The sequence below is a fragment of the Phalangium opilio genome, unplaced genomic scaffold (assembly GCF_054372755.1).
Source record: "Phalangium opilio isolate 3A_F unplaced genomic scaffold, DU_Popi_V2 ptg001421l_1, whole genome shotgun sequence".
In the NCBI taxonomy this organism is placed as follows: Eukaryota; Metazoa; Arthropoda; class Arachnida; order Opiliones; family Phalangiidae; genus Phalangium; species Phalangium opilio.
In genome coordinates, this window is record NW_028324258.1 from 3,268,014 (window position 1) to 3,290,626 (window position 22,613).

A 22,613-nucleotide genomic window follows, 5' to 3' on the forward strand; every position below is an offset into this window, starting at 1 on the left:
TTAAATAGCACTCTCGGCAACGGCCATATCACGCTGAAAACACCGGTTCTCGTCCGATCACCGAAGTTAAGCAGCGTCGAGCGCAGTCAGTACTTGGGAGGGAGACCACTTAGGAACACTGCGTGCCGTTGGCTTTTTCACTTTTTTTCCTCTTTTAAATTCCAATAGATATGAAAAAAGCAATTATATTTTCTTTTTGTTATTGTTTTAAAAAGATGAAGGTTAATTTGTCTCACTTAATTTAAATTCGAATTATTATCTAGCACTCTTGGCAACGGCCATATCACGCTGAAAACACCGGTTCTCGTCCGATCACCGAAGTTAAGCAGCGTCGAGCGCAGTCAGTACTTTTGAGGGAGACCACTTAGGAACTCTGCGTGCCGTTGGCTTTTTCACTTTTTTTTCCTCTTTTAAATTTCTATAGATATGAAAAAAGCCAACATATTTTCTTTTTGTTATTGTTTTAAAAAGATGGTTAATTTGTCTCACTTAATTTAAATTCGAATTATTAAATAGCACTCTCGGCAACGGCCATATCACGCTGAAAACACCGGTTCTCGTCCGATCACCGAAGTTAAGCAGCGTCGAGCGCAGTCAGTACTTGGGAGGGAGACCACTTAGGAACACTGCGTGCCGTTGGCTTTTTCACTTTTTTTTCCTCTTTTAAATTTCTATAGATATGAAAAAAGCCAACATATTTTCTTTTTGTTATTGTTTTAAAAAGATGAAGGTTAATTTGTCTCACTTAATTTAAATTCGAATTATTAAATAGCACTCTCGGCAACGGCCATATCACGCTCAAAACACCGGTTCTCGTCCGATCACCGAAGTTAAGCAGCGTCGAGCGCAGTCAGTACTTGGGAGGGAGACCACTTAGGAACACTGCGTGCCGTTTGCTTTTTCACTTTTTTTTCCTCTTTTAAATTTCTATAGATATGAAAAAAGCCAACATATTTTCTTTTTGTTATTGTTTTAAAAAGATGAAGGTTAATTTGTCTCACTTAATTTAAATTCGAATTATTATCTAGCACTCTTGGCATCGGCCATATCACGCTGAAAACACCGGTTCTCGTCCGATCACCGAAGTTAAGCAGCGTCGAGCGCAGTCAGTACTTTTGAGGGAGACCACTTAGGAACTCTGCGTGCCGTTGGCTTTTTCACTTTTTTTTCCTCTTTTAAATTTCTATAGATATGAAAAAAGCCAACATATTTTCTTTTTGTTATTGTTTTAAAAAGATGAAGGTTAATTTGTCTCACTTAATTTAAATTCGAATTATTAAATAGCACTCTCGGCAACGGCCATATCACGCTGAAAACACCGGTTCTCGTCCGATCACCGAAGTTAAGCAGCGTCGAGCGCAGTCAGTACTTGGGAGGGAGACCACTTAGGAACACTGCGTGCCGTTGGCTTTTTCACTTTTTTTTCCTCTTTTAAATTTCTATAGATATGAAAAAAGCCAACATATTTTCTTTTTGTTATTGTTTTAAAAAGATGAAGGTTAATTTGTCTCACTTAATTTAAATTCGAATTATTAAATAGCACTCTCGGCAACGGCCATATCACGCTCAAAACACCGGTTCTCGTCCGATCACCGAAGTTAAGCAGCGTCGAGCGCAGTCAGTACTTGGGAGGGAGACCACTTAGGAACACTGCGTGCCGTTGGCTTTTTCACTTTTTTTCCTCTTTTAAATTCCAATAGATATGAAAAAAGCAATTATATTTTCTTTTTGTTATTGTTTTAAAAAGATGAAGGTTAATTTGTCTCACTTAATTTAAATTCGAATTATTATCTAGCACTCTTGGCAACGGCCATATCACGCTGAAAACACCGGTTCTCGTCCGATCACCGAAGTTAAGCAGCGTCGAGCGCAGTCAGTACTTTTGAGGGAGACCACTTAGGAACACTGCGTGCCGTTGGCTTTTTCACTTTTTTTTCCTCTTTTAAATTTCTATAGATATGAAAAAAGCCAACATATTTTCTTTTTGTTATTGTTTTAAAAAGATGAAGGTTAATTTGTCTCACTTAATTTAAATTCGAATTATTAAATAGCACTCTCGGCAACGGCCATATCACGCTGAAAACACCGGTTCTCGTCCGATCACCGAAGTTAAGCAGCGTCGAGCGCAGTCAGTACTTGGGAGGGAGACCACTTAGGAACACTGCGTGCCGTTGGCTTTTTCACTTTTTTTTCCTCTTTTAAATTTCTATAGATATGAAAAAAGCCAACATATTTTCTTTTTGTTATTGTTTTAAAAAGATGAAGGTTAATTTGTCTCACTTAATTTAAATTCGAATTATTAAATAGCACTCTCGGCAACGGCCATATCACGCTGAAAACACCGGTTCTCGTCCGATCACCGAAGTTAAGCAGCGTCGAGCGCAGTCAGTACTTGGGAGGGAGACCACTTAGGAACAATGCGTGCCGTTGGCTTTTCCACTTTTTTTCCTGTTTTAAATTCCAATAGATATGAAAAAAGCAATTATATTTTCTTTTTGTTATTGTTTTAAAAAGATGAAGGTTAATTTGTCTCACTTAATTTAAATTCGAATTATTATCTAGCACTCTTGGCAACGGCCATATCACGCTGAAAACACCGGTTCTCGTCCGATCACCGAAGTTAAGCAGCGTCGAGCGCAGTCAGTACTTTTGAGGGAGACCACTTAGGAACACTGCGTGCCGTTGGCTTTTTCACTTTTTTTTCCTCTTTTAAATTTCTATAGATATGAAAAAAGCCAACATATTTTCTTTTTGTTATTGTTTTAAAAAGATGAAGGTTAATTTGTCTCACTTAATTTAAATTCGAATTATTAAATAGCACTCTCGGCAACGGCCATATCACGCTGAAAACACCGGTTCTCGTCCGATCACCGAAGTTAAGCAGCGTCGAGCGCAGTCAGTACTTGGGAGGGAGACCACTTAGGAACACTGCGTGCCGTTGGCTTTTTCACTTTTTTTTCCTCTTTTAAATTTCTATAGATATGAAAAAAGCCAACATATTTTCTTTTTGTTATTGTTTTAAAAAGATGAAGGTTAATTTGTCTCACTTAATTTAAATTCGAATTATTAAATAGCACTCTCGGCAACGGCCATATCACGCTGAAAACACCGGTTCTCGTCCGATCACCGAAGTTAAGCAGCGTCGAGCGCAGTCAGTACTTGGGAGGGAGACCACTTAGGAACAATGCGTGCCGTTGGCTTTTCCACTTTTTTTCCTGTTTTAAATTCCAATAGATATGAAAAAAGCAAACATATTTTCTTTTTGTTATTGTTTTAAAAAGATGATGGTTAATTTGTCTCACTTAATTTAAATTCGAATTATTATCTAGCACTCTCGGCAACGGCCATATCACGCTGAAAACACCGGTTCTCGTCCGATAACCGAAGTTAAGCAGCGTCGAGTGCAGTCAGTACTTGGAAACTTTGCGTGCCGTTGGCTTTTTCACTTTTATTTCCTCTTTTAAATTCCATGAGATATGAAAAAAGCAAACATATCTTCTTTTTCTTATTGATTTATAAAGATGAAGGTTAATTAAATTCGAATTATTAAATAGCACTCTCGGCTACGGCCATATCACGCTGAAAACACCGGTTCTCGTCCGATCACCGAAGTTAAGGAGCGTCGAGCGCAGTCAGTACTTGGGAGGGAGACCACTTAGGAACACTGCGTGCCGTTGGCTTTTTCACTTTTTTTTCCTCTTTTAAATTCCTATAGATATGAAAAAAGCAAACATATTTTCTTTTTGTTATTGTTTTAAAAAGATGAAGGTCAATTTGTCTCACTTAATTTAAATTCGAATTATTATCTAGCACTCTCGGCAACGGCCATATCACGCTGAAAACACCGGTTCTCGTCGGATCACCGAAGTTAAGCAGCGTCGAGACCAGTCAGTACTTGGGAGGGAGACCACTTAGGAACACTGCGTGCCGTTGGCTTTTTCACTTTTTTTTCCTCTTTTAAATTCCAATAGATATGAAAAAAGCAAACATATTTTCTTTTTGTTATTGTTTTAAAAAGATGATGGTTATTTTGTCTCACTTAGTTTAAATTCGAATTATTATCTGGCACTCTCGGCAACGGCCATATCACGCTGAAAACACCGGTTCTCGTCCGATCACCGAAGTTAAGAAGCGTCGAGCGCAGTCAGTACTTGGGAGGGAGACCACTTAGGAACACTGCGTGCCGTTGGCTTTTTCACTTTTTTTCCTCTTTTAAATTCCAATAGATATGAAAAAAGCAAACATATTTTCTTATTGTTATTGTTTAAAAAAGATGAAGGTTAATTTGTCTCACTTAATTTAAATTCGAATTATTATCTAGCACTCTCGGCAACGGCCATATCACGCTGAAAACACCGGTTCTCGTCCGATCACCGAAGTTAAGCAAAGTCGAGCGCAGTCAGTACTTGGAAACTTTGCGTGCCGTTGGCTTTTTCACTTTTATTTCCTCTTTTAAATTCCATGAGATATGAAAAAAGCAAACATATCTTCTTTTTCTTATTGATTTATAAAGATGAAGGTTAATTAAATTCGAATTATTAAATAGCACTCTCGGCAACGGCCATATCACGCTGAAAACACCGGATCTCGTCCGATCACCGAAGTTAAGCAGCGTCGAGCGCAGTCAGTACTTGGGAGGGAGACCACTTAGGAACACTGCGTGCCGTTGGCTTTTTCACTTTTTTTACCTCTTTTAAATTCCAATAGATATGAAAAAAGCCAACATATTTTCTTTTTGTTATTGTTTTAAAAAGATGAAGGTAAATTTGTCTCACTTAATTTTAATTCGAATTATTAAATAGCACTCTCGGCAACGGCCATATCACGCTGAAAACACCGGTTCTCGTCCGATCACCGAAGTTAAGTAGCGTCAAGCGCAGTCAGTACTTGGGAGGGAGACCACTTAGGAACACTGCGTGCCGTTGGCTTTTTCACTTTTTTTACCTCTTTTAAATTCCAATAGATATGAAAAAAGCAAACATATTTTCTTTTTGTTATTGTTTTAAAAAGATGAAGGTTAATTTGTCTCACTTAATTTAAATTCGAATTATTAAATAGCACTCTCGGCAACGGCCATATCACGCTGAAAACACCGGTTCTCGTCCGATCACCGAAGTTAAGCAGCGTCGAGCGCAGTCAGTACTTGGGAGGGAGACCACTTAGGAACAATGCGTGCCGTTGGCTTTTCCACTTTTTTTCCTGTTTTAAATTCCAATAGATATGAAAAAAGCAAACATATTTTCTTTTTGTTATTGTTTTAAAAAGATGATGGTTAATTTGTCTCACTTAATTTAAATTCGAATTATTATCTAGCACTCTCGGCAACGGCCATATCACGCTGAAAACACCGGTTCTCGTCCGATAACCGAAGTTAAGCAGCGTCGAGCGCAGTCAGTACTTGGAAACTTTGCGTGCCGTTGGCTTTTTCACTTTTATTTCCTCTTTTAAATTCCATGAGATATGAAAAAAGCAAACATATCTTCTTTTTCTTATTGATTTATAAAGATGAAGGTTAATTAAATTCGAATTATTAAATAGCACTCTCGGCTACGGCCATATCACGCTGAAAACACCGGTTCTCGTCCGATCACCGAAGTTAAGGAGCGTCGAGCGCAGTCAGTACTTGGGAGGGAGACCACTTAGGAACACTGCGTGCCGTTGGCTTTTTCACTTTTTTTTCCTCTTTTAAATTCCTATAGATATGAAAAAAGCAAACATATTTTCTTTTTGTTATTGTTTTAAAAAGATGAAGGTCAATTTGTCTCACTTAATTTAAATTCGAATTATTATCTAGCACTCTCGGCAACGGCCATATCACGCTGAAAACACCGGTTCTCGTCGGATCACCGAAGTTAAGCAGCGTCGAGACCAGTCAGTACTTGGGAGGGAGACCACTTAGGAACACTGCGTGCCGTTGGCTTTTTCACTTTTTTTTCCTCTTTTAAATTCCAATAGATATGAAAAAAGCAAACATATTTTCTTTTTGTTATTGTTTTAAAAAGATGATGGTTATTTTGTCTCACTTAGTTTAAATTCGAATTATTATCTGGCACTCTCGGCAACGGCCATATCACGCTGAAAACACCGGTTCTCGTCCGATCACCGAAGTTAAGAAGCGTCGAGCGCAGTCAGTACTTGGGAGGGAGACCACTTAGGAACACTGCGTGCCGTTGGCTTTTTCACTTTTTTTCCTCTTTTAAATTCCAATAGATATGAAAAAAGCAAACATATTTTCTTTTTGTTATTGTTTAAAAAAGATGAAGGTTAATTTGTCTCACTTAATTTAAATTCGAATTATTATCTAGCACTCTCGGCAACGGCCATATCACGCTGAAAACACCGGTTCTCGTCCGATCACCGAAGTTAAGCAAAGTCGAGCGCAGTCAGTACTTGGAAACTTTGCGTGCCGTTGGCTTTTTCACTTTTATTTCCTCTTTTAAATTCCATGAGATATGAAAAAAGCAAACATATCTTCTTTTTCTTATTGATTTATAAAGATGAAGGTTAATTAAATTCGAATTATTAAATAGCACTCTCGGCAACGGCCATATCACGCTGAAAACACCGGTTCTCGTCCGATCACCGAAGTTAAGCAGCGTCGAGCGCAGTCAGTACTTGGGAGGGAGACCACTTAGGAACACTGCGTGCCGTTGGCTTTTTCACTTTTTTTACCTCTTTTAAATTCCAATAGATATGAAAAAAGCCAACATATTTTCTTTTTGTTATTGTTTTAAAAAGATGAAGGTAAATTTGTCTCACTTAATTTTAATTCGAATTATTAAATAGCACTCTCGGCAACGGCCATATCACGCTGAAAACACCGGTTCTCGTCCGATCACCGAAGTTAAGCAGCGTCAAGCGCAGTCAGTACTTGGGAGGGAGACCACTTAGGAACACTGCGTGCCGTTGGCTTTTTCACTTTTTTTACCTCTTTTAAATTCCAATAGATATGAAAAAAGCAAACATATTTTCTTTTTGTTATTGTTTTAAAAAGATGAAGGTTAATTTGTCTCACTTAATTTAAATTCGAATTATTATCTAGCACGCTCGGCAACGGCCATATCACGCTGAAAACACCGGTTCTCGTCCGATCACCGAAGTTAAGCAGCGTCGAGCGCAGTCAGTACTTGGGAGGGAGACCACTTAGGAACACTGCGTGCCGTTGGCTTTTTCACTTTTTTTACCTCTTTTAAATTCCAATAGATATGAAAAAAGCCAACATATTTTCTTTTTGTTATTGTTTTAAAAAGATGAAGGTAAATTTGTCTCACTTAATTTAAATTCGAATTATTAAATAGCACTCTCGGCAACCGCCATATCACGCTGAAAACACCGGTTCTCGTTCGATCACCGAAGTTAAGCAGCGTCGAGCGCAGTCAGTACTTGGGAGGGAGACCACTTAGGAACACTGCGTGCCGTTGGCTATTTCACTTTTTTCCTGTTTTAAATTCCAATAGATATGAAAAAAGCAAACATATTTTCTTTTTGTTATTGTTTTAAAAAGATGATGGTTAATTTGTCTCACTTAATTTAAATTCGAATTATTAAATAGCACTCTCGGCAACCGCCATATCACGCTGAAAACACCGGTTCTCGTCCGATAACCGAAGTTAAGCAGCGTCGAGCGCAGTCAGTACTTGGAAACTTTGCGTGCCGTTGGCTTTTTCACTTTTATTTCCTCTTTTAAATTCCATGAGATATGAAAAAAGCAAACATATCTTCTTTTTCTTATTGATTTATAAAGATGAAGGTTAATTAAATTCGAATTATTAAATAGCACTCTCGGCAACGGCCATATCACGCTGAAAACACCGGTTCTCGTCCGATCACCGAAGTTAAGGAGCGTCGAGCGCAGTCAGTACTTGGGAGGGAGACCACTTAGGAACACTGCGTGCCGTTGGCTTTTTCACTTTTTTTTCCTCTTTTAAATTCCTATAGATATGAAAAAAGCAAACATATTTTCTTTTTGTTATTGTTTTAAAAAGATGAAGGTCAATTTGTCTCACTTAATTTAAATTCGAATTATTATCTAGCACTCTCGGCAACGGCCATATCACGCTGAAAACACCGGTTCTCGTCGGATCACCGAAGTTAAGCAGCGTCGAGCCCAGTCAGTACTTGGGAGGGAGACCACTTAGGAACACTGCGTGCCGTTGGCTTTTTCACTTTTTTTTTCCTCTTTTAAATTCCAATAGATATGAAAAAAGCAAACATATTTTCTTTTTGTTATTGTTCTAAAAAGATGATGGTTATTTTGTCTCACTTAGTTTAAATTCGAATTATTATCTAGCACTCTCGGCAACGGCCATATCACGCTGAAAACACCGGTTCTCGTCCGATCACCGAAGTTAAGAAGCGTCGAGCGCAGTCAGTACTTGGGAGGGAGACCACTTAGGAACACTGCGTGCCGTTGGCTTTTTCACTTTTTTTCCTCTTTTAAATTCCAATAGATATGAAAAAAGCAAACATATTTTCTTTTTGTTATTGTTTTAAAAAGATGATGGTTAATTTGTCTCACTTAATTTAAATTCGAATTATTAAATAGCACTCTCGGCAACCGCCATATCACGCTGAAAACACCGGTTCTCGTCCGATAACCGAAGTTAAGCAGCGTCGAGCGCAGTCAGTACTTGGAAACTTTGCGTGCCGTTGGCTTTTTCACTTTTATTTCCTCTTTTAAATTCCATGAGATATGAAAAAAGCAAACATATCTTCTTTTTCTTATTGATTTATAAAGATGAAGGTTAATTAAATTCGAATTATTAAATAGCACTCTCGGCAACGGCCATATCACGCTGAAAACACCGGTTCTCGTCCGATCACCGAAGTTAAGGAGCGTCGAGCGCAGTCAGTACTTGGGAGGGAGACCACTTAGGAACACTGCGTGCCGTTGGCTTTTTCACTTTTTTTTCCTCTTTTAAATTCCTATAGATATGAAAAAAGCAAACATATTTTCTTTTTGTTATTGTTTTAAAAAGATGAAGGTCAATTTGTCTCACTTAATTTTAATTCGAATTATTAAATAGCACTCTCGGCAACGGCCATATCACGCTGAAAACACCGGTTCTCGTCCGATCACCGAAGTTAAGCAGCGTCGAGCGCAGTCAGTACTTGGGAGGGAGACCACTTAGGAACACTGCGTGCCGTTGGCTTTTTCACTTTTTTTACCTCTTTTAAATTCCAATAGATATGAAAAAAGCAAACATATTTTCTTTTTGTTATTGTTTTAAAAAGATGAAGGTCAATTTGTCTCACTTAATTTTAATTCGAATTATTAAATAGCACTCTCGGCAACGGCCATATCACGCTGAAAACACCGGTTCTCGTCCGATCACCGAAGTTAAGCAGCGTCGAGCGCAGGCAGTACTTGGGAGGGAGACCACTTAGGAACACTGCGTGCCGTTGGCTTTTTCACTTTTTTTTTCTCTTTTAAATTCCAATAGATATGAAAAAAGCAAATATATTTTCTTTTTGTTATTGTTTTAAAAAGATGATGGTTAATTTGTCTCACTTAATTTAAATTCGAATTATTATCTAGCACTCTCGGCAACGGCCATATCACGCTGAAAACACCGGTTCTCGTCCGATCACCGAAGTTAAGCAGCGTCGAGGCAATCAGTACTTGGGAGGGAGACCACTTAGGAACACTGCGTGCCGTTGGCTTTTTCACTTTTTTTTTCCTCTTTTAAATTCCAATAGATATGAAAAAAGCAAACATATTTTCTTTTTGTTATTGTTCTAAAAAGATGATGGTTATTTTGTCTCACTTAGTTTAAATTCGAATTATTATCTAGCACTCTCGGCAACGGCCATATCACGCTGAAAACACCGGTTCTCGTCCGATCACCGAAGTTAAGAAGCGTCGAGCGCAGTCAGTACTTGGGAGGGAGACCACTTAGGAACACTGCGTGCCGTTGGCTTTTTCACTTTTTTTCCTCTTTTAAATTCCAATAGATATGAAAAAAGCAAACATATTTTCTTTTTGTTATTGTTTTAAAAAGATGATGGTTAATTTGTCTCACTTAATTTAAATTCGAATTATTAAATAGCACTCTCGGCAACCGCCATATCACGCTGAAAACACCGGTTCTCGTCCGATAACCGAAGTTAAGCAGCGTCGAGCGCAGTCAGTACTTGGAAACTTTGCGTGCCGTTGGCTTTTTCACTTTTATTTCCTCTTTTAAATTCCATGAGATATGAAAAAAGCAAACATATCTTCTTTTTCTTATTGATTTATAAAGATGAAGGTTAATTAAATTCGAATTATTAAATAGCACTCTCGGCAACGGCCATATCACGCTGAAAACACCGGTTCTCGTCCGATCACCGAAGTTAAGGAGCGTCGAGCGCAGTCAGTACTTGGGAGGGAGACCACTTAGGAACACTGCGTGCCGTTGGCTTTTTCACTTTTTTTTCCTCTTTTAAATTCCTATAGATATGAAAAAAGCAAACATATTTTCTTTTTGTTATTGTTTTAAAAAGATGAAGGTCAATTTGTCTCACTTAATTTTAATTCGAATTATTAAATAGCACTCTCGGCAACGGCCATATCACGCTGAAAACACCGGTTCTCGTCCGATCACCGAAGTTAAGCAGCGTCGAGCGCAGTCAGTACTTGGGAGGGAGACCACTTAGGAACACTGCGTGCTGTTGGCTTTTTCACTTTTTTTACCTCTTTTAAATTCCAATAGATATGAAAAAAGCAAACATATTTTCTTTTTGTTATTGTTTTAAAAAGATGAAGGTTAATTTGTCTCACTTAATTTAAATTCGAATTATTATCTAGCACGCTCGGCAACGGCCATATCACGCTGAAAACACCGGTTCTCGTCCGATCACCGAAGTTAAGCAGCGTCGAGCGCAGGCAGTAATTGGGAGGGAGACCACTTAGGAACACTGCGTGCCGTTGGCTTTTTCACTTTTTACCTCTCCGAGTGACGTATGTCACGGAGAGGTTCTGTAACGATCGTGTGTGTCTGTTTGTTTGTGTGTGTGTTTGTGTGTTTGTGTGTTTGTGTGTGTGTCTGTTGTTACACCCACGTGACCGCGTTCGCAGTTTCCAAATCGGAGCAAACGTGTTCGCCATTTCCGAACTGCTTTCACAGGTTCGGAAATGGCTCCTCTACTTGAGTTCTCACACCACCATCTTCTGGTCTTTGTCCATCCCACACGGACACCAGTCTGTACTTACTGGCTTCTAATCACCACCATCTTCTGGTCTACGTCCATTCCACTTTGACACCAGTCTGTACATACTGGCTTCTAATCACCACCATCTTCTGGTCTTTGTCCATCCCACTTGGACACCAGTCTGTACATACTGGCTTCTAATCACCACCATCTTCTGGTCTTTGTTTTGGTCCATTCCACTTGGACACCAGTCTGTACATACTGGCTTCTAACACCACTGTCTTCTGGTCATTGTCCATCCCACATGGACATCAGTCTGTACATCTGGCTTCTACACCACCTTCTTCTGGTCTTTGTTTTTGTCCATCCCACATGGTCACCAGTCTGTACACCTGGCTTCTATACCACCATCTTCTGGTCTTTGTTTTTGTCCATCCCACATGGACACCAGTCTGCACACCTGGCTTCTACTCCATCGTCATCGTTGGGTTTAAGACATTCGCGGCGATCAGCTAGGGTTACGAGAAACGTCTAGCCTCCCTAGGGTGGGTTGTCCACGATAGGTTTTCGCAATTGCGGTTGTTCTTGCTTTTAGCTATAGATCGACACCCTTATATACTACCTATTTGAGTAAAGCGAAGCAACCGGCGTATGCTTCATTTCAAACGCCAATATTAGTCAAGTCTCTCAAGAATGTTTAATTGTTCTTTTTAAAAACGATGTAACGTTCAATAAGGCGAATAACTAACGAAGAAAATATTAAATATTAATTATATTTATTTTAATATTTAAGATAATCTTGTTTCTCAATTCAAAATTAATACGGAAAGAGTTAAAAAGCAGTCTATGTTTTTGTCTGTGTGTGTCCGTCCGTTGTTACAGTAGTGCGCTGCGTTAGAAGTTCGTTTTGTTTTGATGTGTAAAGAAATCCTACAGAACCATAATATTCCCTTTATCCTTAATATAAAGTGAATATGTGGAAATATTTTTCGTAATTATGATGCATTTAGTACTTTTGTAGCTTTAAAGCTCTATTTCATTTTGATATTCCAAAGATTGTTTTAAATATTATTATTTAAAATCGATGTTTATATATTACTTAAGCTATACTACATCTCTTTATAGCATAATCCTTTCTAAAGTGAATACAAGCACAACGCTACTATGTTGGTCGAATGAACTTTTATTTGTCAATAGGCCTAGTGAACCAAAAAGTAAACGCTTGGGTATGGTTTTCGTTTCTGTAATGCAGAGACATTAACGGTTCAGAGTGAGCCGAAAGTTAAATACACTTTTAAATAATTTGGCTTAGATTTTATAATCATGGTGGAAATCTGGGCTGCGTTCAGCAGAGCCCAGCGTTGATAGCAGTGTCCTACATTTTGACGTCACGGTGGTTCGCGCTGAGCTAGCGCGGTCTTCAAAGAAAATAGTCGGCTTTTTGATTGACGTGACGTAAAACGCGTAGTTCTCAGCTTGGCGAAAAAACCATGGAGGAATTAATACAAATAGCTCTATGGGACTATAGCTATTTAATTGGCGTGAAACCAGTTGATCACGCGAGAATTTTAAGAGATATGTTAGTTTCTAATTTTAATTATAAAAGTTGTTATCTATCTCTATAAATATGTTATCATACAATTTTTGTTAAACCTTGGTACCTTGCACGCTTTATTGCGCTAGCGTCATTTATAAATCGCCGATGACCGGAGAAAAGCTATGACGACAGACCTCACCGGTAAACATTTCCAAAATCCGCTGTCTTTTTTGGTGAGCTCTGCTGAACGCAGCCCAGACCAGTGAAAGGTCTGATCGTAATCGGATAATAGCTTCATGTTTTCATGCTTTTTATGGTACGCATTTACTTTCAGTGTGTGTAGCCACAAATAAGCTTTGGTGTTATGTAACGTTAACAGTCATGTTGACAAACTAAGAAAATCGTTGAGATGAAACGAGAGGATAGTGTTTACATGGCAACCCTGTTGTGAATATGGCTTTGAACATAGAGGGCATACAGTTAAGGAGTAGAAAATTGGGGCTTTACAAACACGTAAAGGTAATATCCCTCCAAAGTTTTATCTCTTCATTTCCCGTTTTTCCCCCATCGGATGATTTTAATGTGTACAAGTATATCATTATTGGATGTAAAATGTCGTCTGATTTACAGTATATTTGCTATGCTTTGTACACTGCTTTAATATTTCATAAATTTTAACTTAAGAAACATTTCCATATGTGGGTAAATAAATTTGTAAGTAGTCGTCTTGACTCGGAGAGGTAATATTTTGGTTTTCCCAACTTGTTTTTTCTCTTTTAAATTCCAATAGATATGAAAAAAGCAAATATATTTTCTTTTTGTTATTGTTTTAAAAAGATGATGGTTAATTTGTCTCACTTAATTTAAATTCGAATTATTATCTAGCACTCTCGGCAACGGCCATATCACGCTGAAAACACCGGTTCTCGTCCGATCACCGAAGTTAAGCAGCGTCGAGGCAATCAGTACTTGGGAGGGAGACCACTTAGGAACACTGCGTGCCGTTGGCTTTTTCACTTTTTTTTCCCCTTTTAAATTCCTATAGATATGAAAAAAGCAAACATATTTTCTTTTTGTTATTGTTTTAAAAAGATGGTCAATTTGTCTCACTTAATTTAAATTCGAATTATTATCTAGCACTATCGGCAACGGCCATATCACGCTGAAAACACCGGTTCTCGTCGGATCACCGAAGTTAAGCAGCGTCGAGCGCAGTCAGTACTTGGGAGGGAGACCACTTAGGAACACTGCGTGCCGTTGGCTTTTTCACTTTTTTTTCCTCTTTTAAATTCCAACAGATATGAAAAAAGCAAACATATTTTCTTTTTGTTATTGTTTTAAAAAGATGATGGTTAATTTGTCTCACTTAATTTAAATTCGAATTATTATCTAGCACTCTCGGCAACGGCCATATCACGCTGAAAACACCGGTTCTCGTCCGATCACCGAAGTTAAGCAGCGTCGAGGCAATCAGTACTTGGGAGGGAGACCACTTAGGAACACTGCGTGCCGTTGGCTTTTTCACTTTTTTTCCCCTTTTAAATTCCTATAGATATGAAAAAAGCAAAAATATTTTCTTTTTGTTATTGTATTAAAAAGATGGTCAATTTGTCTCACTTAATTTAAATTCGAATTATTAACTAGCTCTCTCGGCAACGGCCATATCATGCTGAATACACCGGTTCTCGTCCGATCACCGAAGTTAAGCAGCGTCGAGCGCAGTCAGTACTTGGGCGGGAGACCATTTAGGAACACTGCGTGCCGTTGGCTTTTTTAATTTTTTTTCCTCTTTTAAATTCCAATAGATATGAAAAAAGCAAACATATTTTCTTTTTGTTATTGTTTTAAAAAGATGAAGGTCAAATTGTCTCACTTAATTTAAATTCGAATTATTAAATAGCACTCTCGGCAACGGCCATATCACGCTGAAAACACCGGTTCTCGTCCGATCACCGAAGTTAAGCAGCGTCGAGCGCAGTCAGTACTTGGGAGGGAGACCACTTAGGAACACTGCGTGCCGTTGGCTTTTTCACTTTTTTTTCCTGTTTTAAATTCCAATAGATATGAAAAAAGCAATCATATTTTCTTTTTGTTATTGTTTTAAAAAGATGAAGGTTAATTTGTCTCACTTAATTTAAATTCGAATTATTATCTAGCACTCTCGGCAACGGCCATATCACGCTGAAAACACCGGTTCTCGTCCGATCACCGAAGTTAAGCAGCGTCGAGCGCAGTCAGTACTTGGGAGGGAGACCACTTAGGAACACTGCGTGCCGTTGGCTTTTTCACTTTTTTTACCTCTTTTAAATTCCAATAGATATGAAAAAAGCAAACATATTTTCTTTTTGTTATTGTTTTAAAAAGATGAAGGTTAATTTGTCTCACTTAATTTAAATTCGAATTATTATCTAGCACGCTCGGCAACGGCCATATCACGCTGAAAACACCGGTTCTCGTCCGATCACCGAAGTTAAGCAGCGTCGAGCGCAGGCAGTACTTGGGAGGGAGACCACTTAGGAACACTGCGTGCCGTTGGCTTTTTCACTTTTTTTTTTCTCTTTTAAATTCCAATAGATATGAAAAAAGCAAATATATTTTCTTTTTGTTATTGTTTTAAAAAGATGATGGTTAATTTGTCTCACTTAATTTAAATTCGAATTATTATCTAGCACTCTCGGCAACGGCCATATCACGCTGAAAACACCGGTTCTCGTCCGATCACCGAAGTTAAGCAGCGTCGAGGCAATCAGTACTTGGGAGGGAGACCACTTAGGAACACTGCGTGCCGTTGGCTTTTTCACTTTTTTTTCCCCTTTTAAATTCCTATAGATATGAAAAAAGCAAACATATTTTCTTTTTGTTATTGTTTTAAAAAGATGGTCAATTTGTCTCACTTAATTTAAATTCGAATTATTATCTAGCACTATCGGCAACGGCCATATCACGCTGAAAACACCGGTTCTCGTCGGATCACCGAAGTTAAGCAGCGTCGAGCGCAGTCAGTACTTGGGAGGGAGACCACTTAGGAACACTGCGTGCCGTTGGCTTTTTCACTTTTTTTTCCTCTTTTAAATTCCAACAGATATGAAAAAAGCAAACATATTTTCTTTTTGTTATTGTTTTAAAAAGATGATGGTTAATTTGTCTCACTTAATTTAAATTCGAATTATTATCTAGCACTCTCGGCAACGGCCATATCACGCTGAAAACACCGGTTCTCGTCCGATCACCGAAGTTAAGCAGCGTCGAGGCAATCAGTACTTGGGAGGGAGACCACTTAGGAACACTGCGTGCCGTTGGCTTTTTCACTTTTTTTCCCCTTTTAAATTCCTATAGATATGAAAAAAGCAAAAATATTTTCTTTTTGTTATTGTATTAAAAAGATGGTCAATTTGTCTCACTTAATTTAAATTCGAATTATTAACTAGCTCTCTCGGCAACGGCCATATCATGCTGAATACACCGGTTCTCGTCCGATCACCGAAGTTAAGCAGCGTCGAGCGCAGTCAGTACTTGGGCGGGAGACCATTTAGGAACACTGCGTGCCGTTGGCTTTTTTAATTTTTTTTCCTCTTTTAAATTCCAATAGATATGAAAAAAGCAAACATATTTTCTTTTTGTTATTGTTTTAAAAAGATGAAGGTTAATTTGTCTCACTTAATTTAAATTCGAACTATTATCTAGCACTCTCGGCAACGGCCATATCACGCTGAAAACACCGGTTCTCGTCCGATCACCGAAGTTAAGCAGCGTCGAGCGCAGTCAGTACTTGGGAACACAGCGTGCCGTTGGCTTTTTCCTTTTTGTTTCCTCTTTAAAATTCCACCAGATATGAAAAAAACAAACATATTTTCTTTTTGTTATTGTTTTAAAAAGATGATGGTTAATTTGTCTCACTTAATTTAAATTCGAATTATTATCTAGCACTCTCGGCAACGACCATATCACGCTGAAAACACCGGTTCTCGTCCGATCACCGAAGTTAAGCAGCGTCGAGGCAATCAGTACTTGGGAGGGAGACCACTTAGGAACACTGCGTGCCGTTGGCTTTTTCACTTTTTTTCCTCTTTTAAATTCCAACAGATATGAAAAAAGCAAACATATTTTCTTTTTGTTATTGTTTTAAAAAGATGATGGTTAATTTGTCTCACTTAATTTAAATTCGAATTATTATCTAGCACTCTCGGCAACGGCCATATCACGCTGAAAACACCGGTTCTCGTCCGATCACCGAAGTTAAGCAGCGTCGAGGCAATCAGTACTTGGGAGGGAGACCACTTAGGAACACTGCGTGCCGTTGGCTTTTTCACTTTTTTTCCCCTTTTAAATTCCTATAGATATGAAAAAAGCAAAAATATTTTCTTTTTGTTATTGTATTAAAAAGATGGTCAATTTGTCTCACTTAATTTAAATTCGAATTATTAACTAGCTCTCTCGGCAACGGCCATATCATGCTGAATACACCGGTTCTCGTCCGATCACCGAAGTTAAGCAGCGTCGAGCGCAGTCAGTACTTGGGCGGGAGACCATTTAGGAACACTGCGTGCCGTTGGCTTTTTTAATTTTTTTTCCTCTTTTAAATTCCAATAGATATGAAAAAAGCAAACATATTTTCTTTTTGTTATTGTTTTAAAAAGATGAAGGTCAAATTGTCTCACTTAATTTAAATTCGAATTATTAAATAGCACTCTCGGCAACGGCCATATCACGCTGAAAACACCGGTTCTCGTCCGATCACCGAAGTTAAGCAGCGTCGAGCGCAGTCAGTACTTGGGAGGGAGACCACTTAGGAACACTGCGTGCCGTTGGCTTTTTCACTTTTTTTTCCTGTTTTAAATTCCAATAGATATGAAAAAAGCAAACATATTTTCTTTTTGTTATTGTTTTAAAAAGATGAAGGTTAATTTGTCTCACTTAATTTAAATTCGAATTATTATCTAGCACTCTCGGCAACGGCCATATCACGCTGAAAACACCGGTTCTCGTCCGATCACCGAAGTTAAGCAGCGTCGAGCGCAGTCAGTACTTGGGAACACAGCGTGCCGTTGGCTTTTTCCTTTTTGTTTCCTCTTTAAAATTCCACCAGATATGAAAAAAGCAAACATATCTTCTTTTTGTTATTGTTTTATAAAGATGAAGGTTAATTAAATTCAAATTATTAACTAGCTCTCTCGGCAACGGCCATATCATGCTGAATACACCGGTTCTCGTCCGATCACCGAAGTTAAGCAGCGTCGAGCGCAGTCAGTACTTGGGCGGGAGACCATTTAGGAACACTGCGTGCCGTTGGCTTTTTTAATTTTTTTTCCTCTTTTAAATTCCAATAGATATGAAAAAAGCAAACATATTTTCTTTTTGTTATTGTTTTAAAAAGATGAAGGTCAAATTGTCTCACTTAAATTTAAATTCGAATTATTAAATAGCACTCTCGGCAACGCCCATATCACGCTGAAAACACCGGTTCTCGTCCGATCACCGAAGTTAAGCAGCGTCGAGCGCAGTCAGTACTTGGGAGGGAGACCACTTAGGAACACTGCGTGCCGTTGGCTTTTTCACTTTTTTTTCCTGTTTTAAATTCCAATAGATATGAAAAAAGCAAACATATTTTCTTTTTGTTATTGTTTTAAAAAGATGAAGGTTAATTTGTCTCACTTAATTTAAATTCGAATTATTATCTAGCACTCTCGGCAACGGCCATATCACGCTGAAAACACCGGTTCTCGTCCGATCACCGAAGTTAAGCAGCGTCGAGCGCAGTCAGTACTTGGGAGGGAGACCACTTAGGAACACTGCGTGCCGTTGGCTTTTTCACTTTTTTTACCTCTTTTAAATTCCAATAGATATGAAAAAAGCCAACATATTTTCTTTTTGTTATTGTTTTAAAAAGATGAAGGTAAATTTGTCTCACTTAATTTAAATTCGAATTATTAAATAGCACTCTCGGCAACCGCCATATCACGCTGAAAACACCGGTTCTCGTCCGATCACCGAAGTTAAGCAGCGTCGAGCGCTTTCAGTACTTGGGAGGGAGACCACTTAGGAACACTGCGTGCCGTTGGCTATTTCACTTTTTTTCCTGTTTTAAATTCCAATAGATATGAAAAAAGCAAACATATTTTCTTTTTGTTATTGTTTTAAAAAGATGATGGTTAATTTGTCTCACTTAATTTAAATTCGAATTATTATCTAGCACTCTCGGCAACGGCCATATCACGCTGAAAACACCGGTTCTCGTCCGATAACCGAAGTTAAGCAGCGTCGAGCGCAGTCAGTACTTGGAAACTTTGCGTGCCGTTGTTTTTTTCACTTTTATTTCCTCTTTTAAATTCCATGAGATATAAAAAAACAAACATATCTTCTTTTTCTTATTGATTTATAAAGATGAAGGTTAATTAAATTCGAATTATTAAATAGCACTCTCGGCAACGGCCATATCACGCTGAAAACACCGGTTCTCGTCCGATCACCGAAGTTAAGGAGCGTCGAGCGCAGTCAGTACTTGGGAGGGAGACCACTTAGGAACACTGCGTGCCGTTGGCTTTTTCACTTTTTTTTCCTCTTTTAAATTCCTATAGATATGAAAAAAGCAAACATATTTTCTTTTTGTTATTGTTTTAAAAAGATGAAGGTCAATTTGTCTCACTTAATTTAAATTCGAATTATTATCTAGCACTATCGGCAACGGCCATATCACGCTGAAAACACCGGTTCTCGTCGGATCACCGAAGTTAAGCAGCGTCGAGCGCAGTCAGTACTTGGGAGGGAGACCACTTAGGAACACTGCGTGCCGTTGGCTTTTTCACTTTTTTTTCCTCTTTTAAATTCCAATAGATATGAAAAAAGCAAACATATTTTCTTTTTGTTATTGTTTTAAAAAGATGATGGTTAATTTGTCTCACTTAATTTAAATTCGAATTATTATCTAGCACTCTCGGCAACGGCCATATCACGCTGAAAACACCGGTTCTCGTCCGATCACCGAAGTTAAGCAGCGTCGAGGCAATCAGTACTTGGGAGGGAGACCACTTAGGAACACTGCGTGCCGTTGGCTTTTTCACTTTTTTTTCCTCTTTTAAATTCCAACAGATATGAAAAAAGCAAACATATTTTCTTTTTGTTATTGTTTTAAAAAGATGATGGTTAATTTGTCTCACTTAATTTAAATTCGAATTATTATCTAGCACTCTCGGCAACGGCCATATCACGCTGAAAACACCGGTTCTTGTCCGATCACCGAAGTTAAGCAGCGTCGAGGCAATCAGTACTTGGGAGGGAGACCACTTAAGAACACTGCGTACCGTTGGCTTTTTCACTTTTTTTCCCCTTTTAAATTCCTATAGATATGAAAAAAGCAAAAATATTTTCTTTTTGTTATTGTTTTAAAAAGATGGTCAATTTGTCTCACTTAATTTAAATTCGAATTATTAACTAGCTCTCTCGGCAACGGCCATATCATGCTGAATACACCGGTTCTCGTCCGATCACCGAAGTTAAGCAGCGTCGAGCGCAGTCAGTACTTGGGCGGGAGACCATTTAGGAACACTGCGTGCCGTTGGCTTTTTTAATTTTTTTTCCTCTTTTAAATTCCAATAGATATGAAAAAAGCAAACATATTTTCTTTTTGTTATTGTTTTAAAAAGATGAAGGTTAATTTGTCTCACTTAATTTAAATTCGAACTATTATCTAGCACTCTCGGCAACGGCCATATCACGCTGAAAACACCGGTTCTCGTCCGATCACCGAAGTTAAGCAGCGTCGAGCGCAGTCAGTACTTGGGAACACAGCGTGCCGTTGGCTTTTTCCTTTTTGTTTCCTCTTTAAAATTCCACCAGATATGAAAAAAACAAACATATTTTCTTTTTGTTATTGTTTTAAAAAGATGATGGTTAATTTGTCTCACTTAATTTAAATTCGAATTATTATCTAGCACTCTCGGCAACGACCATATCACGCTGAAAACACCGGTTCTCGTCCGATCACCGAAGTTAAGCAGCGTCGAGGCAATCAGTACTTGGGAGGGAGACCACTTAGGAACACTGCGTGCCGTTGGCTTTTTCACTTTTTTTCCTCTTTTAAATTCCAACAGATATGAAAAAAGCAAACATATTTTCTTTTTGTTATTGTTTTAAAAAGATGATGGTTAATTTGTCTCACTTAATTTAAATTCGAATTATTATCTAGCACTCTCGGCAACGGCCATATCACGCTGAAAACACCGGTTCTCGTCCGATCACCGAAGTTAAGCAGCGTCGAGGCAATCAGTACTTGGGAGGGAGACCACTTAGGAACACTGCGTGCCGTTGGCTTTTTCACTTTTTTTCCCCTTTTAAATTCCTATAGATATGAAAAAAGCAAAAATATTTTCTTTTTGTTATTGTATTAAAAAGATGGTCAATTTGTCTCACTTAATTTAAATTCGAATTATTAACTAGCTCTCTCGGCAACGGCCATATCATGCTGAATACACCGGTTCTCGTCCGATCACCGAAGTTAAGCAGCGTCGAGCGCAGTCAGTACTTGGGCGGGAGACCATTTAGGAACACTGCGTGCCGTTGGCTTTTTTAATTTTTTTTCCTCTTTTAAATTCCAATAGATATGAAAAAAGCAAACATATTTTCTTTTTGTTATTGTTTTAAAAAGATGAAGGTCAAATTGTCTCACTTAATTTAAATTCGAATTATTAAATAGCACTCTCGGCAACGGCCATATCACGCTGAAAACACCGGTTCTCGTCCGATCACCGAAGTTAAGCAGCGTCGAGCGCAGTCAGTACTTGGGAGGGAGACCACTTAGGAACACTGCGTGCCGTTGGCTTTTTCACTTTTTTTTCCTGTTTTAAATTCCAATAGATATGAAAAAAGCAAACATATTTTCTTTTTGTTATTGTTTTAAAAAGATGAAGGTTAATTTGTCTCACTTAATTTAAATTCGAATTATTATCTAGCACTCTCGGCAACGGCCATATCACGCTGAAAACACCGGTTCTCGTCCGATCACCGAAGTTAAGCAGCGTCGAGCGCAGTCAGTACTTGGGAACACAGCGTGCCGTTGGCTTTTTCCTTTTTGTTTCCTCTTTAAAATTCCACCAGATATGAAAAAAGCAAACATATCTTCTTTTTGTTATTGTTTTATAAAGATGAAGGTTAATTAAATTCAAATTATTAACTAGCTCTCTCGGCAACGGCCATATCATGCTGAATACACCGGTTCTCGTCCGATCACCGAAGTTAAGCAGCGTCGAGCGCAGTCAGTACTTGGGCGGGAGACCATTTAGGAACACTGCGTGCCGTTGGCTTTTTTAATTTTTTTTCCTCTTTTAAATTCCAATAGATATGAAAAAAGCAAACATATTTTCTTTTTGTTATTGTTTTAAAAAGATGAAGGTCAAATTGTCTCACTTAAATTTAAATTCGAATTATTAAATAGCACTCTCGGCAACGCCCATATCACGCTGAAAACACCGGTTCTCGTCCGATCACCGAAGTTAAGCAGCGTCGAGCGCAGTCAGTACTTGGGAGGGAGACCACTTAGGAACACTGCGTGCCGTTGGCTTTTTCACTTTTTTTTCCTGTTTTAAATTCCAATAGATATGAAAAAAGCAAACATATTTTCTTTTTGTTATTGTTTTAAAAAGATGAAGGTTAATTTGTCTCACTTAATTTAAATTCGAATTATTATCTAGCACTCTCGGCAACGGCCATATCACGCTGAAAACACCGGTTCTCGTCCGATCACCGAAGTTAAGCAGCGTCGAGCGCAGTCAGTACTTGGGAGGGAGACCACTTAGGAACACTGCGTGCCGTTGGCTTTTTCACTTTTTTTACCTCTTTTAAATTCCAATAGATATGAAAAAAGCCAACATATTTTCTTTTTGTTATTGTTTTAAAAAGATGAAGGTAAATTTGTCTCACTTAATTTAAATTCGAATTATTAAATAGCACTCTC

General features: G+C 38.3%; 40 non-coding genes and 34 pseudogenes across 40 annotated transcripts; all 74 read left to right on the plus strand.

Moving 5' to 3' along the window:
- The first annotated feature begins 15 nt into the window (after positions 1 to 15).
- Positions 16 to 134, plus strand: LOC149583813 (5S ribosomal RNA). The gene has a single exon (XR_016380487.1). It is a non-coding gene; the product is annotated as a 5S ribosomal RNA (ribosomal RNA).
- A 136-nt stretch (positions 135 to 270) lies between these two features.
- Positions 271 to 389, plus strand: LOC149583814 (5S ribosomal RNA). The gene has a single exon (XR_016380481.1). It is a non-coding gene; the product is annotated as a 5S ribosomal RNA (ribosomal RNA).
- Positions 390 to 523: 134 nt separating this feature from the next.
- On the plus strand, positions 524 to 642 carry LOC149583815 (5S ribosomal RNA). Its single transcript, XR_016380498.1, has one exon. It is a non-coding gene; the product is annotated as a 5S ribosomal RNA (ribosomal RNA).
- A 137-nt stretch (positions 643 to 779) lies between these two features.
- On the plus strand, positions 780 to 898 carry LOC149583816 (5S ribosomal RNA; annotated as a pseudogene).
- Positions 899 to 1,035: 137 nt separating this feature from the next.
- LOC149583817 (5S ribosomal RNA) lies at positions 1,036 to 1,154 on the plus strand (annotated as a pseudogene).
- Positions 1,155 to 1,291: 137 nt separating this feature from the next.
- On the plus strand, positions 1,292 to 1,410 carry LOC149583818 (5S ribosomal RNA). The gene has a single exon (XR_016380510.1). It is a non-coding gene; the product is annotated as a 5S ribosomal RNA (ribosomal RNA).
- A 137-nt stretch (positions 1,411 to 1,547) lies between these two features.
- On the plus strand, positions 1,548 to 1,666 carry LOC149583819 (5S ribosomal RNA; annotated as a pseudogene).
- Positions 1,667 to 1,802: 136 nt separating this feature from the next.
- Positions 1,803 to 1,921, plus strand: LOC149583820 (5S ribosomal RNA). Its single transcript, XR_016380558.1, has one exon. It is a non-coding gene; the product is annotated as a 5S ribosomal RNA (ribosomal RNA).
- Positions 1,922 to 2,058: 137 nt separating this feature from the next.
- LOC149583821 (5S ribosomal RNA) lies at positions 2,059 to 2,177 on the plus strand. Its single transcript, XR_016380521.1, has one exon. It is a non-coding gene; the product is annotated as a 5S ribosomal RNA (ribosomal RNA).
- Positions 2,178 to 2,314: 137 nt separating this feature from the next.
- LOC149583822 (5S ribosomal RNA) lies at positions 2,315 to 2,433 on the plus strand. Its single transcript, XR_016380434.1, has one exon. It is a non-coding gene; the product is annotated as a 5S ribosomal RNA (ribosomal RNA).
- A 136-nt stretch (positions 2,434 to 2,569) lies between these two features.
- Positions 2,570 to 2,688, plus strand: LOC149583823 (5S ribosomal RNA). Its single transcript, XR_016380561.1, has one exon. It is a non-coding gene; the product is annotated as a 5S ribosomal RNA (ribosomal RNA).
- Positions 2,689 to 2,825: 137 nt separating this feature from the next.
- Positions 2,826 to 2,944, plus strand: LOC149583824 (5S ribosomal RNA). Its single transcript, XR_016380524.1, has one exon. It is a non-coding gene; the product is annotated as a 5S ribosomal RNA (ribosomal RNA).
- Positions 2,945 to 3,081: 137 nt separating this feature from the next.
- Positions 3,082 to 3,200, plus strand: LOC149583825 (5S ribosomal RNA). The gene has a single exon (XR_016380435.1). It is a non-coding gene; the product is annotated as a 5S ribosomal RNA (ribosomal RNA).
- Positions 3,201 to 3,561: 361 nt separating this feature from the next.
- LOC149583826 (5S ribosomal RNA) lies at positions 3,562 to 3,680 on the plus strand (annotated as a pseudogene).
- Positions 3,681 to 3,817: 137 nt separating this feature from the next.
- Positions 3,818 to 3,936, plus strand: LOC149583827 (5S ribosomal RNA; annotated as a pseudogene).
- Positions 3,937 to 4,073: 137 nt separating this feature from the next.
- On the plus strand, positions 4,074 to 4,192 carry LOC149583828 (5S ribosomal RNA). Its single transcript, XR_016380513.1, has one exon. It is a non-coding gene; the product is annotated as a 5S ribosomal RNA (ribosomal RNA).
- Positions 4,193 to 4,553: 361 nt separating this feature from the next.
- LOC149583829 (5S ribosomal RNA) lies at positions 4,554 to 4,672 on the plus strand. The gene has a single exon (XR_016380509.1). It is a non-coding gene; the product is annotated as a 5S ribosomal RNA (ribosomal RNA).
- Positions 4,673 to 4,809: 137 nt separating this feature from the next.
- LOC149583830 (5S ribosomal RNA) lies at positions 4,810 to 4,928 on the plus strand (annotated as a pseudogene).
- Positions 4,929 to 5,065: 137 nt separating this feature from the next.
- LOC149583831 (5S ribosomal RNA) lies at positions 5,066 to 5,184 on the plus strand. The gene has a single exon (XR_016380436.1). It is a non-coding gene; the product is annotated as a 5S ribosomal RNA (ribosomal RNA).
- A 136-nt stretch (positions 5,185 to 5,320) lies between these two features.
- On the plus strand, positions 5,321 to 5,423 carry LOC149583832 (5S ribosomal RNA; annotated as a pseudogene).
- A 122-nt stretch (positions 5,424 to 5,545) lies between these two features.
- LOC149583833 (5S ribosomal RNA) lies at positions 5,546 to 5,664 on the plus strand (annotated as a pseudogene).
- Positions 5,665 to 5,801: 137 nt separating this feature from the next.
- Positions 5,802 to 5,920, plus strand: LOC149583834 (5S ribosomal RNA; annotated as a pseudogene).
- Positions 5,921 to 6,057: 137 nt separating this feature from the next.
- LOC149583835 (5S ribosomal RNA) lies at positions 6,058 to 6,176 on the plus strand. The gene has a single exon (XR_016380514.1). It is a non-coding gene; the product is annotated as a 5S ribosomal RNA (ribosomal RNA).
- A 361-nt stretch (positions 6,177 to 6,537) lies between these two features.
- Positions 6,538 to 6,656, plus strand: LOC149583836 (5S ribosomal RNA). Its single transcript, XR_016380526.1, has one exon. It is a non-coding gene; the product is annotated as a 5S ribosomal RNA (ribosomal RNA).
- Positions 6,657 to 6,793: 137 nt separating this feature from the next.
- On the plus strand, positions 6,794 to 6,912 carry LOC149583837 (5S ribosomal RNA). The gene has a single exon (XR_016380500.1). It is a non-coding gene; the product is annotated as a 5S ribosomal RNA (ribosomal RNA).
- Positions 6,913 to 7,049: 137 nt separating this feature from the next.
- On the plus strand, positions 7,050 to 7,168 carry LOC149583838 (5S ribosomal RNA). The gene has a single exon (XR_016380527.1). It is a non-coding gene; the product is annotated as a 5S ribosomal RNA (ribosomal RNA).
- Positions 7,169 to 7,305: 137 nt separating this feature from the next.
- LOC149583839 (5S ribosomal RNA) lies at positions 7,306 to 7,424 on the plus strand (annotated as a pseudogene).
- A 360-nt stretch (positions 7,425 to 7,784) lies between these two features.
- LOC149583840 (5S ribosomal RNA) lies at positions 7,785 to 7,903 on the plus strand (annotated as a pseudogene).
- A 137-nt stretch (positions 7,904 to 8,040) lies between these two features.
- LOC149583841 (5S ribosomal RNA) lies at positions 8,041 to 8,159 on the plus strand (annotated as a pseudogene).
- Positions 8,160 to 8,297: 138 nt separating this feature from the next.
- On the plus strand, positions 8,298 to 8,416 carry LOC149583842 (5S ribosomal RNA). The gene has a single exon (XR_016380515.1). It is a non-coding gene; the product is annotated as a 5S ribosomal RNA (ribosomal RNA).
- Positions 8,417 to 8,777: 361 nt separating this feature from the next.
- On the plus strand, positions 8,778 to 8,896 carry LOC149583843 (5S ribosomal RNA; annotated as a pseudogene).
- A 137-nt stretch (positions 8,897 to 9,033) lies between these two features.
- On the plus strand, positions 9,034 to 9,152 carry LOC149583844 (5S ribosomal RNA). Its single transcript, XR_016380528.1, has one exon. It is a non-coding gene; the product is annotated as a 5S ribosomal RNA (ribosomal RNA).
- Positions 9,153 to 9,289: 137 nt separating this feature from the next.
- Positions 9,290 to 9,408, plus strand: LOC149583845 (5S ribosomal RNA). Its single transcript, XR_016380426.1, has one exon. It is a non-coding gene; the product is annotated as a 5S ribosomal RNA (ribosomal RNA).
- A 137-nt stretch (positions 9,409 to 9,545) lies between these two features.
- Positions 9,546 to 9,663, plus strand: LOC149583846 (5S ribosomal RNA; annotated as a pseudogene).
- Positions 9,664 to 9,801: 138 nt separating this feature from the next.
- On the plus strand, positions 9,802 to 9,920 carry LOC149583847 (5S ribosomal RNA). Its single transcript, XR_016380516.1, has one exon. It is a non-coding gene; the product is annotated as a 5S ribosomal RNA (ribosomal RNA).
- Positions 9,921 to 10,281: 361 nt separating this feature from the next.
- Positions 10,282 to 10,400, plus strand: LOC149583848 (5S ribosomal RNA; annotated as a pseudogene).
- A 137-nt stretch (positions 10,401 to 10,537) lies between these two features.
- Positions 10,538 to 10,656, plus strand: LOC149583849 (5S ribosomal RNA). The gene has a single exon (XR_016380544.1). It is a non-coding gene; the product is annotated as a 5S ribosomal RNA (ribosomal RNA).
- Positions 10,657 to 10,793: 137 nt separating this feature from the next.
- Positions 10,794 to 10,912, plus strand: LOC149583850 (5S ribosomal RNA). The gene has a single exon (XR_016380492.1). It is a non-coding gene; the product is annotated as a 5S ribosomal RNA (ribosomal RNA).
- Positions 10,913 to 13,559: 2,647 nt separating this feature from the next.
- Positions 13,560 to 13,677, plus strand: LOC149583851 (5S ribosomal RNA; annotated as a pseudogene).
- Positions 13,678 to 13,811: 134 nt separating this feature from the next.
- LOC149583852 (5S ribosomal RNA) lies at positions 13,812 to 13,930 on the plus strand. Its single transcript, XR_016380456.1, has one exon. It is a non-coding gene; the product is annotated as a 5S ribosomal RNA (ribosomal RNA).
- A 137-nt stretch (positions 13,931 to 14,067) lies between these two features.
- LOC149583853 (5S ribosomal RNA) lies at positions 14,068 to 14,185 on the plus strand (annotated as a pseudogene).
- A 133-nt stretch (positions 14,186 to 14,318) lies between these two features.
- LOC149583854 (5S ribosomal RNA) lies at positions 14,319 to 14,437 on the plus strand. The gene has a single exon (XR_016380473.1). It is a non-coding gene; the product is annotated as a 5S ribosomal RNA (ribosomal RNA).
- A 137-nt stretch (positions 14,438 to 14,574) lies between these two features.
- Positions 14,575 to 14,693, plus strand: LOC149583855 (5S ribosomal RNA). Its single transcript, XR_016380529.1, has one exon. It is a non-coding gene; the product is annotated as a 5S ribosomal RNA (ribosomal RNA).
- A 137-nt stretch (positions 14,694 to 14,830) lies between these two features.
- On the plus strand, positions 14,831 to 14,949 carry LOC149583856 (5S ribosomal RNA). Its single transcript, XR_016380530.1, has one exon. It is a non-coding gene; the product is annotated as a 5S ribosomal RNA (ribosomal RNA).
- Positions 14,950 to 15,086: 137 nt separating this feature from the next.
- On the plus strand, positions 15,087 to 15,205 carry LOC149583857 (5S ribosomal RNA). Its single transcript, XR_016380525.1, has one exon. It is a non-coding gene; the product is annotated as a 5S ribosomal RNA (ribosomal RNA).
- A 138-nt stretch (positions 15,206 to 15,343) lies between these two features.
- On the plus strand, positions 15,344 to 15,461 carry LOC149583858 (5S ribosomal RNA; annotated as a pseudogene).
- Positions 15,462 to 15,595: 134 nt separating this feature from the next.
- Positions 15,596 to 15,714, plus strand: LOC149583859 (5S ribosomal RNA). The gene has a single exon (XR_016380457.1). It is a non-coding gene; the product is annotated as a 5S ribosomal RNA (ribosomal RNA).
- A 137-nt stretch (positions 15,715 to 15,851) lies between these two features.
- On the plus strand, positions 15,852 to 15,969 carry LOC149583860 (5S ribosomal RNA; annotated as a pseudogene).
- Positions 15,970 to 16,102: 133 nt separating this feature from the next.
- Positions 16,103 to 16,221, plus strand: LOC149583861 (5S ribosomal RNA). The gene has a single exon (XR_016380474.1). It is a non-coding gene; the product is annotated as a 5S ribosomal RNA (ribosomal RNA).
- Positions 16,222 to 16,358: 137 nt separating this feature from the next.
- Positions 16,359 to 16,461, plus strand: LOC149583862 (5S ribosomal RNA; annotated as a pseudogene).
- A 137-nt stretch (positions 16,462 to 16,598) lies between these two features.
- LOC149583863 (5S ribosomal RNA) lies at positions 16,599 to 16,716 on the plus strand (annotated as a pseudogene).
- A 136-nt stretch (positions 16,717 to 16,852) lies between these two features.
- LOC149583864 (5S ribosomal RNA) lies at positions 16,853 to 16,970 on the plus strand (annotated as a pseudogene).
- Positions 16,971 to 17,103: 133 nt separating this feature from the next.
- Positions 17,104 to 17,222, plus strand: LOC149583865 (5S ribosomal RNA). Its single transcript, XR_016380475.1, has one exon. It is a non-coding gene; the product is annotated as a 5S ribosomal RNA (ribosomal RNA).
- Positions 17,223 to 17,359: 137 nt separating this feature from the next.
- LOC149583866 (5S ribosomal RNA) lies at positions 17,360 to 17,478 on the plus strand. The gene has a single exon (XR_016380531.1). It is a non-coding gene; the product is annotated as a 5S ribosomal RNA (ribosomal RNA).
- Positions 17,479 to 17,615: 137 nt separating this feature from the next.
- Positions 17,616 to 17,718, plus strand: LOC149583867 (5S ribosomal RNA; annotated as a pseudogene).
- A 122-nt stretch (positions 17,719 to 17,840) lies between these two features.
- LOC149583868 (5S ribosomal RNA) lies at positions 17,841 to 17,959 on the plus strand. Its single transcript, XR_016380477.1, has one exon. It is a non-coding gene; the product is annotated as a 5S ribosomal RNA (ribosomal RNA).
- A 138-nt stretch (positions 17,960 to 18,097) lies between these two features.
- On the plus strand, positions 18,098 to 18,216 carry LOC149583869 (5S ribosomal RNA; annotated as a pseudogene).
- Positions 18,217 to 18,353: 137 nt separating this feature from the next.
- On the plus strand, positions 18,354 to 18,472 carry LOC149583870 (5S ribosomal RNA). Its single transcript, XR_016380532.1, has one exon. It is a non-coding gene; the product is annotated as a 5S ribosomal RNA (ribosomal RNA).
- Positions 18,473 to 18,609: 137 nt separating this feature from the next.
- On the plus strand, positions 18,610 to 18,728 carry LOC149583871 (5S ribosomal RNA; annotated as a pseudogene).
- A 136-nt stretch (positions 18,729 to 18,864) lies between these two features.
- LOC149583872 (5S ribosomal RNA) lies at positions 18,865 to 18,967 on the plus strand (annotated as a pseudogene).
- A 121-nt stretch (positions 18,968 to 19,088) lies between these two features.
- Positions 19,089 to 19,207, plus strand: LOC149583873 (5S ribosomal RNA; annotated as a pseudogene).
- Positions 19,208 to 19,344: 137 nt separating this feature from the next.
- Positions 19,345 to 19,463, plus strand: LOC149583874 (5S ribosomal RNA). The gene has a single exon (XR_016380458.1). It is a non-coding gene; the product is annotated as a 5S ribosomal RNA (ribosomal RNA).
- A 137-nt stretch (positions 19,464 to 19,600) lies between these two features.
- LOC149583875 (5S ribosomal RNA) lies at positions 19,601 to 19,718 on the plus strand (annotated as a pseudogene).
- A 137-nt stretch (positions 19,719 to 19,855) lies between these two features.
- LOC149583876 (5S ribosomal RNA) lies at positions 19,856 to 19,973 on the plus strand (annotated as a pseudogene).
- Positions 19,974 to 20,106: 133 nt separating this feature from the next.
- LOC149583877 (5S ribosomal RNA) lies at positions 20,107 to 20,225 on the plus strand. The gene has a single exon (XR_016380478.1). It is a non-coding gene; the product is annotated as a 5S ribosomal RNA (ribosomal RNA).
- Positions 20,226 to 20,362: 137 nt separating this feature from the next.
- On the plus strand, positions 20,363 to 20,465 carry LOC149583878 (5S ribosomal RNA; annotated as a pseudogene).
- A 137-nt stretch (positions 20,466 to 20,602) lies between these two features.
- On the plus strand, positions 20,603 to 20,720 carry LOC149583879 (5S ribosomal RNA; annotated as a pseudogene).
- A 136-nt stretch (positions 20,721 to 20,856) lies between these two features.
- On the plus strand, positions 20,857 to 20,974 carry LOC149583880 (5S ribosomal RNA; annotated as a pseudogene).
- Positions 20,975 to 21,107: 133 nt separating this feature from the next.
- LOC149583881 (5S ribosomal RNA) lies at positions 21,108 to 21,226 on the plus strand. The gene has a single exon (XR_016380479.1). It is a non-coding gene; the product is annotated as a 5S ribosomal RNA (ribosomal RNA).
- Positions 21,227 to 21,363: 137 nt separating this feature from the next.
- LOC149583882 (5S ribosomal RNA) lies at positions 21,364 to 21,482 on the plus strand. The gene has a single exon (XR_016380533.1). It is a non-coding gene; the product is annotated as a 5S ribosomal RNA (ribosomal RNA).
- A 137-nt stretch (positions 21,483 to 21,619) lies between these two features.
- LOC149583883 (5S ribosomal RNA) lies at positions 21,620 to 21,722 on the plus strand (annotated as a pseudogene).
- Positions 21,723 to 21,844: 122 nt separating this feature from the next.
- Positions 21,845 to 21,963, plus strand: LOC149583884 (5S ribosomal RNA). Its single transcript, XR_016380480.1, has one exon. It is a non-coding gene; the product is annotated as a 5S ribosomal RNA (ribosomal RNA).
- A 138-nt stretch (positions 21,964 to 22,101) lies between these two features.
- LOC149583885 (5S ribosomal RNA) lies at positions 22,102 to 22,220 on the plus strand (annotated as a pseudogene).
- Positions 22,221 to 22,357: 137 nt separating this feature from the next.
- Positions 22,358 to 22,476, plus strand: LOC149583886 (5S ribosomal RNA). The gene has a single exon (XR_016380534.1). It is a non-coding gene; the product is annotated as a 5S ribosomal RNA (ribosomal RNA).
- Positions 22,477 to 22,613: the final 137 nt, after the last annotated feature.